This window comes from Chiroxiphia lanceolata, chromosome 22 (genome assembly GCF_009829145.1).
Source record: "Chiroxiphia lanceolata isolate bChiLan1 chromosome 22, bChiLan1.pri, whole genome shotgun sequence".
Classification (NCBI taxonomy): domain Eukaryota; kingdom Metazoa; phylum Chordata; class Aves; order Passeriformes; family Pipridae; genus Chiroxiphia; species Chiroxiphia lanceolata.
In genome coordinates, this window is record NC_045658.1 from 4,264,302 (window position 1) to 4,282,587 (window position 18,286).

The window sequence follows — 18,286 nt, forward strand, 5'->3', positions numbered from 1 at the left end:
GCAGGCAAGGGACCCCTGGTTCCGAGGTAGGGGCACCTCCTGGTGTTCCACCAGCACCTGCTAATCGTGGGAGTGAGAACAAGCGCCCCTTTATACGCTGGATGCCAAGGATGTACAGGGTTATCCACTCATTTTTTTTCTCCCTCCAACCTGTTGTACAGGTCTCTTGGCTGCAGAGGAAACCCACCCAGGCACCAACCCACTGTGGAAGGGTCCCTCCCACCAGTGCAGCACCCCACGGTGGCCCAAGGCTGGGGACTCCTCACACCCTCACACCCCCTCGGGGCTGTGAGCACCCTTCGCACAGAGCAGCTCTCCCACTCATCAGGGGAAATCAGTGGTTCCAAAGCAGCAGCAGATGGGGATCTGGAATGTTTCTAGTGTTCAAAGACAATCGTTCCTCTCTGCCTCGTTAAATTTTCAGCAGCAATTAGGTGCCCAAAGACCATTTGTTCATTTGAAAAAAAATCTCTGGTTTTTTCACATGTCTCCTCTGAAGCGCCCACCGTATTTTGAGTCACAAATGAGAGAAGATTGTGTGTGTGGATTTGTGATTTTAATTATTTCACTGCCCCCCAGGGAATAAAACAATCCTGGTACAGGACGTGGTTGGTGCTACTGTGTCACCCTGACTAGTCCTGCAATTTTAAGACTCCCGGAATCACCATTTTTCCTAAAGCTTCTGCTGCTGGAGGCATGTGATTAAGGTATAAATTCTTTTTTTTTTCCATGTTATCATCCAAGAAAAACTCATTATTCTTGCATTCTGACTCATTTTTTTCCCTGAACATTACTAGTTGGCAACACAGATATCTTGCCATCAGTACAAAATGTGACTGTTGAAACATTTGTTCTTCAACTCCATTTGAATCTACTATCGTGCCTCCATGTGACCTTTTAACGCTCAGAAATTGTCTATTTTAAATCATCAGCCCTGACATGTGTTGAAGATATTTTTAACAGACTGTTTACAGGAATTCTGGTTTCTGTTCTGCAATTTTTTTTCCCCTTTTCAACAGCTTTTCTATTCACCATCTCCAAGTTTCACATGTAGGACCGTGCTGAACACTGACAGGGCATTTGCCCACCTGGCCTGTGAGAAGTTGGACACCAGAAACTGTCAGAAAGGGGAAAAAGGGCCTGAAAGTCAGTTTGCAACCTGCTAGATTTAAGATCCAAGACCTCCAGGGAGAACAGAAGGGAAGGGTATTAGTTGTTTTTCCTGTGTGTTACTGAGAACCAAACAGTGCTGATGCGTGTGAAGAGAACACTGGTGAGAAGGGCAAGTGGCACCCACGTGGCATTACTCCAAATGCACCCAGTGTGAGGGACGTGCAAGGCATGCCAGTTCACAAAGACCATCTCTGCTGCATGCCAGTCTGGTTTAAATTTACCCAGAGTTGTTCCTAAAACTCTGAAAGGTTAGTTTTGTGTTCGCAGCTCTCGGGTTCTCTTGGCATACACGGTGGCACGTGCTCCATGGCACTTCAGCTGGTGAATTTGCCAGAAACACAATTCCCTGCTCCTGCTGAGTCAGGGGGGTGCCATGTCCTGCTTGGGGAAGATGCAGACCCCAGCCTGGGATTCACCACTGTCACACCATGGAGAAATTTAGCCCATGTCCCCAGCCTAGACGAGACAGCTGGTCAGCATTTGGAGGAACAACAGCGGGAGAAAGAAGAGGATGACGACAAGTAAGTAACGTAACCACGACACCTTGGTGTTTACAGGAACACCCAGCAAGAACACTTCCAACTGCCAGTGGAGCGCCTGGAGAGACCAACACCCTGCCCTCCCTCCTGGGTCCCAGGCCATTCGTGTCACGAACGAATGTTCATGAGATGTTGGCGAGTTTTGCCAATAGTAGTAACACCTTCCGAAGCGGCATTCGCCGCTTCCACGCGCCGGGCTAGAAGTCACCTCTCTCATCCTCCCCTTCCTGGGCCAGGGGGTAAACAAACAAACAAACCAACAAACCAAGCCACCAAACCGGCCGCATTTCTTAGCACCACGAGGCAAACAGGAAGCCCCGGCAGCTCTGGGAGAGTGGGGGCTCTTTGCTCCATGTGGTTAACGCGACTCAGCAGCGGGAAACCGCGCCTGGCTGCAGCTCCGCTCCGACACGGCTGGGAACCTGCTCCTGTTTAGAACTCAGAGGAGGGTTTGGGTTTGTTTTTTTGTTGGTTTTTGGGGTTTTTTTTTGGCAACGAGATCTGCAATAGGATCGCAGCCACACTGATCCAGGCCGGCTGTTGGCAGGGAGCAGAGAGCTCACCTGTGTGAGAACAGCTACGGGACACATCCTTTGCTGAGAAAAGCCCCTGGCCAAGCCAAACTACTTCAAGGTTTGACTATTAGTTTCTTTTTACGTATTACACAAAAGGTCTCTGTGCTATAGCACAACACCACGCTGCTACAGGCTCTTGGGATTCCTTTAAACACACACACATATATATATATATATATATTTGGGGCACACAGCAATGTGCACACCAAAGGGACATTAGGATATCAGGATAAACTGCACTAAGTATTAACGGCACCTCACAGCCTCCAGCCTCTGTACACACTCATTTTCATATTTTGAGCTTTCCAGTTCTTCACTTCAAATAGTCAGAGCTGGCAGAGCCTTACAGTTCCAAGGAACTTCACAAACAACTTCATACTGCTGTATTAATACTTGTTCAAGCAGGGTGAGGGGAGGGCTGGATGTTCATCAGTTTGAAAATCAGTGCTAATGCTCCGAGGAAAGCGTTAACTAATCTGAACCAACTCCAGATCCAAAACCTCCTAAACTTCGTTAGGGAAATTCAGATATGAAGTCACAATTTTAATGCCAAGCCCCGTATGACTATTCCTAGAGCAGTCAGCAGTGTGGTGGGACATTAGAGATAACACAAACTGCTCAACTTGCCAGAAGGATTATCAAAGCAAACACTCATCCCAGGGAAACCGAGCTCTGATCTAGCACTGATGCGACAGCACCGACCTAATTTGACATAAATTCCTGTTCTATAGGAATACAGCACTACTGACAATAAATAATAAATAGTAAATGTTGCTGATATATTCAGAACTCACACACTTTCATTTTTACTGCTTAAAACACTTAAATAGCATGTACTGTAAACTCTGTGTGCCTCTGGCTCCACAAGACTGGCCTGTCCCCTGCTAAGGACAAGGCAGGGGATGAACACCAGGTGAGGATATTTAGGGGAACAAACCCCAAAGCATCACAAGCACAAACATCCTTAACCAACCCCAGGCAGTTTCTGTTTCCCTCTATTCTTCACCTGTGCCCAAGCAACCTTGCCAGGAGGACATTTCTCTGAAGGCAAACGTGACAGTTATTTCAAAGCTCAGACTTCAGGGCAACTGAGGGCACGGTGGTATAACACGAGTTGTTTTTCTTTCAAGAGCAAGGCCACAGTTTGCTTGTTGATGTTGCCACAAGAGAGATTTCCGAGGCTAAAACCACGATAAGGCCTCCATGTGTTTTTTCTCTTTGATGGACATGCATTCAAAAAAAAATGCCATTAAGCAAAGTCTTTCCCTGAGCTGCATGGAGCTGATGGTGAATTATTAGGGGGTGGGATTCGAGGACCTGAGCAGCCTGTTCAAAAAGCCTCTGAAACAGTGTCAAGCCAAAATGACAGAGAGAAGGGAGAACAATGACAAAAGATACTCTGCTCTCTTGCTGAAGGCCAGAGTGGCCTAATTTGGTGTCCTTGCCCAGATAAAAATACTGTTTTCTTTGTGTGACTACGCATTTAAATGAAGGATACTGCAGACTGGAGAACAGTGCATTCCTCCATGATTTCCCCACAAATGTCTGCAGAGGAAAAAAGTAACAAGAACTGACCCAGGTTAGCTGCAGTGAGCAGCTGAGGTTCCCATCTTGATCATCAGCAACACCACAGGACTTGTACAGGAGAAAAATCCCTGGAGGCAGTTCTGCTACAGAATTATCAAAATGAACCTCCTCAGCTGTTTCTTCATCAGATTTTCTAAGTTAGAACCTCTGCCCATGCCAAATGATTGTGTTAAGGAAAAGAGCACGTTCTTCTTAAGTGCTGATGTTGCAGGCAGCACGTCATCCCAGAGAACAGAGTGGAAGGTGTGAGTCCAATGTGAGATAGGAGGAGAGGCTGCTGACCCAGTTTGGCAAGATATGTGAGGCTACAGCTAAGTCAGGGGTACAGGGTGAGCTACTGACTGCAGAAATGCAGGAGAAAATGGTTTGGGGGGGAAAAAACCCCACAAATACAAACCAACACCAACAAAAATCCCCAGCAAAATTACACACCCTGCTGTGAAACCCCAAGACTTCCAAGGACAGGACCTGGAGTAAGGGACTCGTGGTCCACTCCTCACACTGTGCCGATGCCACGGATTTTACTACACCAGCTTTCTCTGAGTGCAGAACACAGACAAGACTACTTTGTGTTCCACAGGGCATTTTTGTGAAGCTTTGCTGTTTCTACAAGTCACTTGAGGCCTTTATCTGGCGGTGCTTCACAAGTTCAGAGCATCAATAATGTGTCCACACAAAATATCACTTCCTTATCGCTTCAGAACGTCCCTGCGAACACACACAGAGAACATTTCCCCCCCCACAAGGAATGCTGCTCAAAAACTCACTTCTGTTGAAGATGTTTTTCTGATACAAAACCAAAAAATGTCAGACACAGCTGGGCAGAAGCTCCATCCCCCTTTTCTGACTCTCAGTTCTTCAGGAGGGACAAACAACTCGATCTGAGTGATCTATAAACCCACGAATTTCCATTATGAATTGTAACTGCCTATTTAACTAAACCACCCTGCTTAATCTTGAAATTACTCTGAGGGGATTCTGGATCCTTTTCTTTGCTGCCAGGAGAAAAGTAGCACCCAAGTCTTCCCACACTACAGTTCAAGTGAGCATTGGGTTCTCAAAAAAAACCCATAAAACCAGACCTCAGTGATAAATTCAGAGCACTGAAATGAAAGTCCTTCATCCAGTTTGGGAATCTTGGGGGTCTTTATTAATTGTTTCCAGTAAGACCGGATCTTGTGTGGGTGGCTGGCTGGCTGCACACGAGACAGATGCAGGTGCCTGACTGTGCTAAATATTTTGCACAAAACGCATGAGTTTGTTATATTTCAGTGGTTTTTGTTTAGCTCTGTTTGGCGTTTAAAATGTGTATTCCAAACTAAGCAACATTCAGAACCCAAACAAACACAGTCTCTGCATGAAAATCAGAATATATGTATCCTGTTACCAAACGAGGCGGATGCCAGTGACAAATGCTTCAAGAATTTTTTTAGCAGCCACCTGAAAAATCACTTAAGAGTCAGAAATTAGTAGCAAAGGCCACTGCATGAGTCATCAGTGACAAGAAGGAGAAAAGGAATGTGAAAGGAATTTTTTTTTTCAAATATTTTTTTCTAAAATGAGACATGGCTTTGGCTGAGAGAAAATTATTTTTACTGTCACCAGAGGAAAATTTCCATTTGCAAACAGGGGAATTTCCACCTGAGACATATTGATGAAGACTCATTTACATAGCTGGAGGTAAAATTGCTTTTACCCTGGGAACAGTGTTGAAGGAAAAACAAACTCTTTTCGGCAGCAGGAAAGTGCAAGATTTTTGTACTCGAATTTTGGTCCAGGAATAGATAATGTTTGTTTTCATTACGTCTTTAAAAATATTTACAAGGAAGAGAAGATGTACTTCACAGAAGTGAACAGTCCAGCCAGCCTAAACAGAACCAGGACTGGGAAACTGGGATTATCTGTGTAAAGCACTGTGTGCTCCAAGGGTGAGTGTGCCTCAAAACATCACATAAAAAGCTCTGTTGTTTATTATTACAGCATCATCATTTAAAATGTGGCAGCAGCTCCATGTGCAGGTCTCACCCTGCCCCTTTCCCTGACACCAGCCATGCTACAAACTCCCTGCCTTGGTTTCCCTCCCAGCTCGGTGGGAACAGGAATATTTAGTGTTGGATCCTTTAAGAGTAATCAGCATTTTTTCACCCACCCTTGTCTTTATTGTTGGATTTTCTGCTATTCCCAAGAAAAGGAGAAAAACCAAAGTATCACAAACCAGCAAGGTCTTTAAAAATTAGCCTCCTAAAGCCAGAGAGAGAGGGTACAGTATGGAAGACCATACTACTTATTTCAAGGAAAATATCTGAATAGTTTAAAATTAAGGGGAAAAAAAAGAGTCCCACTCATTGAATTGATACTTTAGCTGAGTCTAGCATGTTAGATAAATCATCTACTCCTAAATAGATAATAAACTGGTCCATATTCATAAACAAAACTGCATATTAATTCAATTATTAAACCAAGTGAATCATGGCAGTTTCCATGTGCATTCTTAACTGCTTTCTAGAAGAGTCCACAGTCTCTCTTCAATACGTGTTCATTTTACACCCCTGAGGAACGAGGCTTCACCTCAGTGACTTTTCCATGTTTCCAGAATGGCAGTGATCTAACACAGATTACAGAGCTTGCACACCTTTGCCCACACAGTGCCTCGCTTGGTTGGAAAACTGTAAAGATTTTAGATTGAATTTCACACGACTTTATTTCCACCAGGTCCTCAGTAGCCACTGTCTGTAGCAGCATGTTGAGCTCACAGCGACTCCCTCCCCTTCTCTCCTAAACAGGAGGAATTTTGGTACTCTCCAGACTGCCTGGATGTCCCTTTTCTAAGTGATCTCTGCTGGAAGCTGCTCTGCACCATCACAAAGACCTCAAGTCCAGCTTTACCCTGACAGTAAGAGGAATAGACCATCAAACACAAGCAGCCATAAAGCACCTGCAGCCTGTGGTGCTGGGGGGGCTCAGCGAGATGGTAACTTTGAATTGAATTTCCTATTTTATTTCCTTGCTACCTGCAACAGGAAAAAACTCAGCCTCTCGTTTCCTTCCTCCTGCCCACTTTCTGTTGGGGGTTTTGAGTGACTGCTGTAAATTAGCTGCAGTCAGGAGCCAGATTTTTCAATTTGTCCTCCTCCTAAAGGCCACGGGCAGAGACACAGAGCAAAGTCTACTGGATGAAGTGACAAAATGACAGGGGTGAGGAGAGCACAGTGACAGACACACGGGGTTAGAGCTCACAGGCAGCAAGAGGAACGATGCTCGGATGCTGACAGCACGAAATCAGGGGCACAGCCCTGTCAAAAATGAGATGGATTGAGCACAACTCTGGCGAGGTGATGCTTTCAGAATTAGTGTTGGAAGTTTAATGGGAAAATGTAGTGAAATCTCTGCTCCCACAAGCACCAGCTCCACAGGTCTGTGTTCTTTGTAGAGCACAGTGATGTTGCCAAGCCCCTCTGCTGTGTGTGACTTTGAGAATGAAATGACCACCCATCATAGAATCATAGAATCATAGAATCATAGAATCATAGAATCACAGAATCATAGAATCATAGAATCACAGAATCAGCTGGGTTGGAAGGGACCTCTGAGATCATCAAGTCCAACCCTTGATCCAACCCCCTGTGGTTCCCAGCCCATGGCACTGATGCCACATCCAGTCTCATCTTAAAAACCTCCAGGGATGGAGAATCCACCACTTCCCTGGGCAGCCCATTCCAATGGTTGAGCACCCTCTCTGCAAAGAAATTCTTTCTGATACCCAACCTAACCCTCCCCTGGCACACCTTAAGACCATGCCCTGTTGTCTTGCTGATGGTTGCCTGGGAAAAGAGACCAACCCCCCCCTGGCTCCCCCCTCCTGTCAGGGAGTTGCAGAGAGTGAGGAGGTCTCCCCTGAGCCTCCTCTTCTCCAGGCTGAACAGCCCCAGCTCCCTCAGCCTCTCCTCACAGCACTTGTGCTCCAGTCCCTTCCCCAGCCTTGTTGCTCTCCTCTGGACCTGCTCCAGCACCTCAATGTCATCCACCCATTCATCCATCCTTGGGCCCCCTTGGGAACCAAGATACTCACTCAGCCCTCTAAAGAAAAATTTGCAAAGAAAAGGGGCCTTTAAAGACATTCCTCTCCCCCTGAAAAGCCCCCAGCAAATCCCACCTTTTGACGACACGTGATTCCTTCGGTGTCAAAAGCAAAGGAGCTCCACAAGCCCTTGGACTCTAAAAACACACCCTTCCTCTCCTCCTGGACTTCTCCTTTCGCAGAAACGTTTCTATTCCTGTGCCACTTCCCAGCCTGTCACACTCCTCTCTGGGCTCCCACCCTGAAGACAGACGAGTGCCCTCTCAAAGCACAGAGCTCCTGGTGGTGCCATATGGGCTTTTACTGCCATTACAGCACCCACTTACAGCCCATTCACTGCTGACGGGTCATGCCCTGGCTATTCCTCCAGCACATTATTTATTTACCGTTCTTGCCTTCCTTCAAAGCTTTATTGATTGCTGTGCTTGCTCTGCCTGTTCCCTCTGATGGGAAGTCACACTCAGCAGTGGGGGGTTGGACACCAGCGCTGCTGCCTGTTCCCAAAACACCAGGGAGTTTTACTCTGTGGTCACATGAATATCCACAGAGCAAACTTTTACACTGGAGTAGCTCCCTCAGATTAGCAAATGACAAAAAAACCCAAACCAACCAACCCCTCAAAACCCACACCTCTTTTTTTTTTTTTTTTGTTTTTTTTTTTTACTGCTGAATCAGAACCAGCAAATCCTACAGGGATTTGAAATGTGTATCCCTCCTCTTGGCAAAATAATAGTACAGGCATCTGATCTTATTTACCAGGATGGCTGAGCCCTCGTCCCCCATGGCTCCTGCCTTTACTGAACCTTTGTCTGGCCTCATCTCTGATAATGGACACCTCAGCATGTTTGGTGGTAACAGATTTGTCCCAGGCACTGAGAATTGCTCAATCCACAGCATCAGAGCATTTTTCCCTACTCCTCTTCCTGAACCTCTTTTATGGGGTTCCAGCTGACTGAAGGAGGGAAGGCAGCCAAACATCTACTCAGCTTACAAACGATGAAAACCAGCACGTGAAATCCTGCTAAGTTGCAAAAAAAGTGAAGATGAGAACACCCAACAAACTTGCACAGAACTGCTGACAGAGCCAAGTCCCTTCAGTGCCCTTCAACCACCTTAGACAGCAGTGACCAGCCACGGGACAATCAAACCCTGATTAATTTTTGATCACCCTCTTGACTCCCGGTGTTTCCAGCTCGCTGACAGATGGCAGTGCCTGCTACCTCGGCTGTGCTTTGGAGACCTTCTAGCTCCAGGCTGGCACGGGCAAACACATGTCCTGCCCACATATGGATTAGCAAAGACTGGCTGAGCCCTGCAAACAGTGCTCCCAGCATGTGGGTCCAGGGAAAGTGGCCTTCCTGCACACTGGCAGCATCAGGAGAAGACACCGAGTGTGAGTTGTCCAGCAGTCCTCCCCCACTTATTCCCTTGGGACCAGCCTTATAGCAGAAAATTAAAACCAGTCACACTGCTTCTTTTATGTCATAAAAAAAAAAAAAATAGAGGAAGAGGCCATAAAAAAAACCCCACAACTGATTCAGAAAACGATGTTTTTCTCTGCTCTGAATGAGGAGTCAGCAGCTCTGATTGCATGTGTGCAAATTCCCCCAAAGTTTCCCTGAAACTTTCCATTACAGAGAGGCAACTGAGCTCTAGTATTAAGTTTATGCTGATACTTGTTTGTTTACCTCAATGAAGAGTATCTGTTAGATCTTATCATGGCTGAGTGAATCACCCTCTACTACACATGTGTAGTTGGCTCTCCCCAAGGGAAGGAGCACGGCAGCAGTTCCACAGACTGCAAGTGCTCTGTGTTAAAGGGGCTTCTCCCAGCACTGCTTTTTCCTCCCCTTTTTTGGCTGGTTGCCTTCACTGAAGAACAAAATTCTGGTGGGAGGACTGAGAACAGCCAAGTGACAGGCTGTTTCCTTTAACATACAAGGCAGTTGTAGTTTTATGCTGTCTGTGTGCATCACAGATTTACAAAAAGCAAAAGATCTGCTCAGGTAACACAGGAAAATATCTCTGTGAGAGCTGGCAGGGCAAGGAGGGAGCACCTGCTAAATTCTAAGCAGAGGTCCCTGGAAGATTTGTCATGGGAAAGCAAACCAGGAAGGAGAACAACCCTAGGAATTAGTCTGGACGACATGAATGAGCGTCACCATGAAATCACCAGCGACCAAGTGACATCCAGCACACAGCAGAGACTGGCTGTTAAATCTTATTAATGTATCCTTGTATCACAGCAGACAGCTCTGCCCACAGATCAGACACCACAGCGTTACACTGCAAAAAATCATTCATGTGCCTGCTGGTGGCTCTGGAAGGAACTGTAGAATGAAGGAGAAAAAAGGAATCCTAGTGGAAATCTATTCCTGTCGTTTAGGAGCCTGGGTTAACCAGCATTCTGTCCGATCCCTTTGCAGCCCTGGTACCAACTCAAATATGGAAAAGCCAAGCAACTCCTCCTCCACAAACACTTGCACCAGCTGTGCTCCTCTCCCTGTATCACTGCTCACAACTGGCACTGCTGGTAACTATTGAAAAGCCACAAAAATGGTACTTAATTTGCAGGAGCCTTTGGTGGAAGAAGCTTGAATGAGAGGATGCCCCCTCCCTCCCTGCCCTGCTCTGCCTGCAAAGCTCATACATTATTTTTCATTTCTCCCCAGCCACTGAGTGAAGGGGTATCTTACCCCATTCCCCTTCCTTTCCCATCCCCAGTGAAGTTCTGTCTCCCTGTGCTTTGGCAGCTGTTTTTCCTTCTCCTCCTGGCCCGTTTGCCTGCTGTTGCCTTGCTAATTATTTTTACAAGGCTCAATAATTGATGCAATCTTTCCCATTTTTCATCTCCTTCCTACAGCACTGTCTGGCAAGCCAGGAACTCCTCCAGCAGCTGTGCTCCCTTGGCTGCCCACCCAACTCCTGGGGAGAGGGACCAGAGCCAGAACAAGACTCTGCAGCCTGATCCTCTATTTACCTTTCTCTGGACTCAGCAACTATTATCCAGAGGAGCAGCTTTTGAAGTCACTTAGCAACGTGCCAGCAAACCAAAGCTCTGATGTCACCAACAAAAATAGCATCTCAGAAACACCCAGTTGTCTCATGCCTTGGACCAAAGTGTCTGTGGCCATGTAGCTCAGTTCCTCAAAAATTGTTGCTTCTGGAGAATTTCTCTTTGACCCACTGGTAGACAAAGGAGCAACACAGCGATTTCAGGTTAAAAATAATCTTCCATTCTGCAATAACCACACTGATGAGAGCACAGGGCTGCTGGTGCCTCTAAAGCACGTGGCACTGAGCAGGAGCACAGACCAGATGCTGAAGTGACACGGGTCTATATTGTGGAGCAGTTCCCTCAACCCCTCAAGTTATTCACCTACAAAGACCAATTACAGATTTAAAATAGCTTTCTTCACATTTTGCCTCTTACTGGTGGTCAAACAGGCCATTTGTCCCCCTCCCAACACAGAGGGGAGAAAACAGCGGTAAATGAAGGAATTACATCAACAGCAACTTCTTTGGTTTTTTATGAATGCTGTCGGGCCTCTGAAAAACAGAAGTCACAGCTCTTGGGAATTTTCAATTCTTTGCTAATTTTCAGTTAAAAATTGCTGCCTGGCTCTCAGTTTGGGAACCACTTCTCTGACCAGTTCACTGTTGTGCAGCCTCCGTTCAGGCTGCCCGGGGTGGTGGGAAGGTGGGGCAGCTCCTCACTGCTGCACTCCAAACCAGAGGCTTCCCCATTTCACACACCCTGAGCAAACCTACACTGCCTGGTGGGTTTTGGGGCACAGAATCCCAGATTCTGCAGGAATCAGCACTGGTGGTTCAACGTCCAGCTTTGTTCTGGCCCCGAGCACGTCTGGCTGATTGGCACAAGATCCCTAAGCACAGGACACGGTCTAGTTTTGTCCATTCAAGAGCAGCTTGAAGAAGAAAACTGCCAAGGGAGCAAATTAATGGATAGTTCTGCTGCACAGCACTGAGCAGTGCATTTATGAGGGGCACACACACACCCACCCAGCATCACCCCCTCGGAGAGCCACTTCTGTGGGACACAGTGACAGGATCCCACCTGGAGGAACACATAACCCTGCAGTGCCTTTTCTGGAGCCTGCACCAGGACCTTTAGCAGGTGTTTCCAGAGGTTTCTTCCAGCCTACCCACCTCCACCCCTGTCCTCCCCTCTGCTTGCAGCTTGTTGTTTCTAAGAGCAGTGGTGTGAAAAAACAGGAAGCCATGCAGAGAAGAGAGAGAATACAGATTGAGGCACGAAACTGCACCGGCACCAGCTCCCCCAGCACTCACCCCACCCCCTCTTCCCCTCCCACCCCCTCACCACAGGCCACATTCTCGATGAGAAATGCTCTACTCGCTCTTGACGGGAAACTGGTTACGGAGTCGCGTGGCCGGAGAGCCATGGAGGGAGGGGAAATCCAGCAGCAGGAAGGGGAACATCTCACTGGGCTCTGCTGAGCCTGGGGGGGGGTCCCATGGCCGTGGAATAAAAGGAACAGGCTGAACAGACCCTGCTCCACAGGCAGCTCTGCATCCATTTTGCCCTCCGGGAAAAAGTGTGTGACTCCTTTATCCTCAAAAGTTCAGATTTGCAGCTTCAAATATCTCCTGAGGACCATCCTAAGGCTGTTGGAGCTTTATCTGTGGTCTGCTGCAATCAATCTGCTCTTTGCACCATTTTATGCCCATGTAACCTGTTTAAAGGATAAGGATTCTGAGTCTCATCTCCCTGCTGAAGAAGGACAGAGGATCATCTTGCCTGCAGCTCTCTGCATTCACAGCTCTCCCAACTCACCCTCTGCTGGCAAACTCTGACACAAAGACTTCTGTTTTGCAGGAGTCTTCCTTGCTCATGCCCTTATCTCTTCAGTCTCCAGCATAAGGCTGAGAGATTAAAAGGGTGGAGATGAGGAAACAACAGTCAGGGGCAAAAACACAAGTAGGGGACAGAAAGGCCGAGCAAACTGCTGACAAACACACAAATACCCCAGTTCCATTCCATGGAAAGCATTCCCAGCTTTGTCGCTGCACATAACCACATCTGGGCTTATGTTGACCAACCATCTGAGTAACACAGGAGGGAAGGGAGCAACACCTTGGGAATCCTGGTGATGCTGAAAGCCAGGAAGAAGAAGCCCAACACCAAAGGCAGCTTGGCCAGTGCTTCTGGAGACCAGCACTCGAAATTTAAAGTGAACACAGGTGGGATGAGTGTGTACAACCTGAGTGGGTAACAGCTCACAAAATGAAGGCACAAAATGACCCAGCACATCCCACAGTGAGTGACAGCTCAGGGTCAGTTGTGGGGATTAACCTGTTAAAATATCAGCACCTCCCCGTGCCCTGCTTGGATTTTGTCAATCAAAAGTCTTTTATATCTGTACTAACTCAGGACCACCCCCAAATTGGCCTCCTCTTCTACTGGCACCAGATAAATTGCCCTCCTCTTATACTGTTAGTAGCACATAAACCAATTTTTAATTGCTAAAACCAAAGGGGAAGGAGTGAAGACAGACTTGAGGCCACGAAATGGAAGAGAATTAAACAGTCTGATACCTACTGGTGGGAAAGGGGAACGCTGTATTTCCTCAGTCATACCCACAGCCTCTGCACTGCTCACAGAGGGATGTGCTGGGCTGAGGTTTATTTACAAAACCTATAAGAATGCTGACCTGAGGGTATAACTTGAAGAAAAATAAGCAGAGGTCAGATTTTCTAAATGCAGTCGCAAGCCCAAGAGAGAAGCTTACCAGTAAGAGCCTCAGCTGTTGGAGGGACGCAGAGCACAGGGCAGGCTCCGGCCCTTCTGAGCCGCCAGGAAAGCCGAGCAAACCGGGAGCCAGCCCCTGGTTTAAGTGCAGCCCATGCAGCAGCTTTCTGTCCCAGCCACAGAGGCGAGGCAGGGGCTGGGGGGGAGTTCGGGGGTGCCTGAATGAGGCTGAGGGGGATTCCCAGCACCTCCCTGTGCCGGCAGAGGTAGCCAGTCTTCCCAGGCTCTTAGGGGTTTTTTTATTTGTCTTTTTAAATAATGAAGAGAGAGAGAGGCTTCTATAAGTGGTGAGATACAGAGCAGGGCCTTTGTCTAAGTGCTCTGAATAGCTCTTTGGAGGAGCCCATCCCCGCTGACAATTGAAGGAGCCTCTGGAGAATACAGACAGCTAAAAGAGATGATTAACTCTTTTGTGGCATCCATATCAGGGCATCCACATCAGGGCATCCACATCAGGGCATCCACGTAAGAGACAGAACCATTTGCTACTGGGGCTGTGGCTCATTACCCAAACCTGCTCCCGAAAAAAGGACAAAGCAGGTGCAATAAGGAGCATAAGAGGAGGAAGAGCTCCTCACAAAGTGGTCTGCAATCCAAATGCTTGACCCACAAGTAGCTCAGTCACGTGCATCCCTACTATTCTTACAGGGAATACCATGAACTCCACCTGCATCTGTTTGGACCTGCCCATGGACCTCATCACCTTGAGAGAAATTACCCAAGCCCAGCTGGGAGGGGGTGAGCAGGAGGGACAACTGCGGGTGAAAATGGCACTTGGACGTTCCCATCTCCATGTGCAGGGTTTTAGAATCTCTCTGTGACATTGCTCCAACACGTATTTATTGTTTCCTTTTTCCAGAGGGGGTGGAGGAGATGCTGGGCTTTCACTAAAAACCCGTTTTAGCCTCGAGCACCGATCCTCACTCTGGGATGCTGGCACAAACGCCCCATCTAGTGGCAATCACAAAGCGATAAAGTGCTGGCAAATAAATCACTCTTTACCAACTAAACAGGCTGCTAAAAGCAATGAAGGGCCAACATGACACATAAACCCATTGGAAAAAGAAGACAAAGCTCTTGACTCTTCCTTGTGTCCTCAAAAACCTGCCACACCTGTATGTGTTTTTTTTTGAGAGATGAATATCAAGAGCTGGACCAATGCAAAATTCCTGCATCTATAATTACTTTGTATAATTTGACAACATTATTAGCATTTCTTAACGCACAGAACTCCTGTGCCCATTTATTCACAATATTAATCGTAACACAGGCTTTAACTGGAAACCTGAGACTACTTTCCTATTGCATTCTCTCTCACAATCTCTGCTGCCCGAAGGCATTCAGCATTTCATGCAGTTTCTAATACACAGCATTATCTTGCAGGATTTAGCCCCATCCATATTTATTTCCTGTTCTTCAGAAACCCGACATATAAACAGAGCTCTTGCTATGTATTAGTAATTATGTAAAGCTTGAAATGTCATTTCTAGTGTCTCTGCTGCAGTTGCTGAATAAAACGCAGGCTTATGTACTGACCACAATTTCCTTTTCTAGACAGTAAACATTTTTTTGTTTAGAAATGCCTGGGGCCTGAATGCTGTAGCTGTGAACACCATCGCACAGAAGTCTGCTGATAGACTACAATTATAATTTAAATACATCCAGGACAGTTAAAAACTAGAACTGCTCCAGGAAATCCTGAAGACTTAACCAACCCTGCAAAAACCTCAGCAAAAATACCCCGCCCCCAAACACCTCCCTGCCCAACACTTTTAAAAGCCAGAGTTAACTGGGAAGTTCATTTATTTACTGAATCTCACACAGACAGATGAAAGATAAGACAGTCCTCACAGGATCTCCAACATAAAAAAAGGAACTTCCATCTACTAAATCATCAAAGACAAGGGATGAACAATAAATCAGCTCTTCCCAAATTAAAGTGTAACTGTAGAATTCCAAATGGAAAGACTTTTAAATGCCTGATATTAAAAAAATCTTGTGTCCAGGACCCAAATTCACTCGTTGGTTTTGAAAACCTCGGGCCAGATGCCGACAGTGATTTCCACTGGGCTCATCATCTCTGTGTGGGAATGGATGCCCCAGACACAAGAGCCGCAGTTAATCCAAAAGTTAAAATGGGAAATAACAACAGGAAAAAAAAGAGCCACAAACCCCCAACAGTTAAGTCTACTTTTGAGTACGAAATGTCTGTGTCTTGCTACCCGCAGGATTACACGAGCCAGAGAACACCCAGTAAAGTGCTCCTTTAGCGGTAAGTTGCTGCAAATGGTTTCAAATATCTGAAAATCACTTTTTTTTTAATTCGTTCTGCCTGCCTGGGCTGCATCGCTGCTACCACAGCACAGACAAAGCAGGAATGGATGATGAATTCCTCACTCTGCACCTACAAAAGCCAGCGGTGCCCGAGCGCCTCACGAGCCACGGGCACACAGCCCCGAAACCACCGGGCTATAAAATTCACTTTATAATCTCTTATCTCCGAGAGGAATAATCACTGCAGGAGCGATCTTTACTTTAAGGGGAGCATAAAAGCAGCCCTGTCTTTGCATTTGGAGCCCACCTGGCCCAGCACCCCCGGCAGGGAGGCTGAGGAGGGAGCTCCCCTCATCCTCCCCACCCCCCCCCAGTGTGAGGGCACCGCGTCCCGAAATGGAAGTAAAGAAAGGGCCATCATTTAATCACTTACCCCAGCCCATCCCTGCCAGCTGGATGCGGAGCCATGGGCAGCCTCAGCCCAGGAGCCACCCCTGGGCCGGGCACAAAGGGGTACAACATCCCCCGGGCTGAGGCGAGTGCGGGCCCCCGGGGCAGGAGACCCTCCCGGGCCTCACCGGCACAGAGCAGGGGCAGGGACGGGCTGAGGGGAGGGCACTGAGCCCCCCCAGCTGGGCCCAGGCCTCTGGATAACGGGGGGATTCCCTGGGAAAAAAGATGTACTGGCCCTTCAGGAACGGGCATAGCCGCTGCTTGTCTCCGAGAGAGGGTATTTCACATCAAACCCCACCCAGAGAGACCTTCTTGAAACCCCCCCACCCTGGGGACAGGTTTCAGCCTGCACGGGGCCCACCGCCGGGTTTCTAAGGAGACTCCATGTACCGGACCTTTACCTGGGCAATGGAAAAATCAGAAAATCCAGATAAAACCACCAGTGGGAGGCACACAATGAGATTCAGACTTTCAGAAACCCTTCCTATTTCCCTAATTGTGTGCACTGTGGAATTAATGGGAGTGCAGAGGTCAAAATCAATACCCAAAATTCAGCAGCTGTAGTTTTACATATATGAATTGTTCACATATGCTCTAAACTGCAGCAGGCACTTAACAACTCTGCCAAGCAGAACAGAATCATACCTTACTTAGAACAAAAACTCCACAAGAATTTGCTTCAGTTACATACAGTTACCAAAAGCTTCAAAATATAGCAATCCTTATGTATCTGCATTCCCCTTTGGGCACTGAATTGATTTTATAACCAGAGTCCAAATACACTTCTTCGAAGTATAGCAAATGGTTTGGTGTTTAAAGATATCAGGAGCTACATGAAAAATGAGATGAAAAATAAAAAACAACTTGAAACATGACAGAACTGCAACATCTTTAATGTGTTGGCATCCTGTAAAAACAACCACAAAGTTGTTGCCCCAGCTAAATCTAACAGTATTTCATTGTTTATAGCATATTGGTAGAATTTAAAGATGACATCCAGAATCACTTCATAAATATAAAAAAAAATATAAAATAACTATAAAACTGGATTTCAGTTGTACCTACTTTCAAAAAAGCATCAAAATAGTTTAAGTACTTCTTGAAGCCACAACTCTTAGGAAATACTATTTATTAATATAACATACAATGAGTGCTGCTCTTCACATAACAGTATTTGAATTCTTCTCTCTCTTAAACTTAAAACGTGGTTCTTATTGGAAACATATTTTGTCTCTGAACCCTTATTTTGAGAGAAAAGCATAAAAACTAGTCCCTCTGAAACCCAAAGGGAAAACATTATTACACGGTAATATATAAGAAACTTGTTAACAATGAACGTATGCAAACATACATAACCAGCAACAGTATAAAACAACCCGTATGAAAAATTCCATATAAATTCACTTCAAATACAAACCCACAAGATTTCCAGTATTAACCCAAACACCTTTGGAGTTTGTTGGTTTGGGGCATCCCCCCCAAAAAAAAAACCCCCAAAAACCAAACAAACACCCCCCCAAACAACAAAACAAAACAAAACAAAACAACCCAAAAAAACCCCAAACCAACCCCACAACATAGATATTGCTTTTCCACAAACCTTGAAAGAAAAGCTTCAAAATAAATTAAGGACACTTGAAAAAAAATAACTTCCCTGCACGAACCAAGGAGTAGCACGTACATGACTCCTCCTCGCGTACTTTCAGAGGTCGCCCGTGTTCTGCGGCTCCCTGTCAGGCTGCCTGAAGGTTCAAACACCAAAACCCAATTCGTCCCCTGCCTGAAGGTTCGAACAACAAAACCATAATCCCTCCTT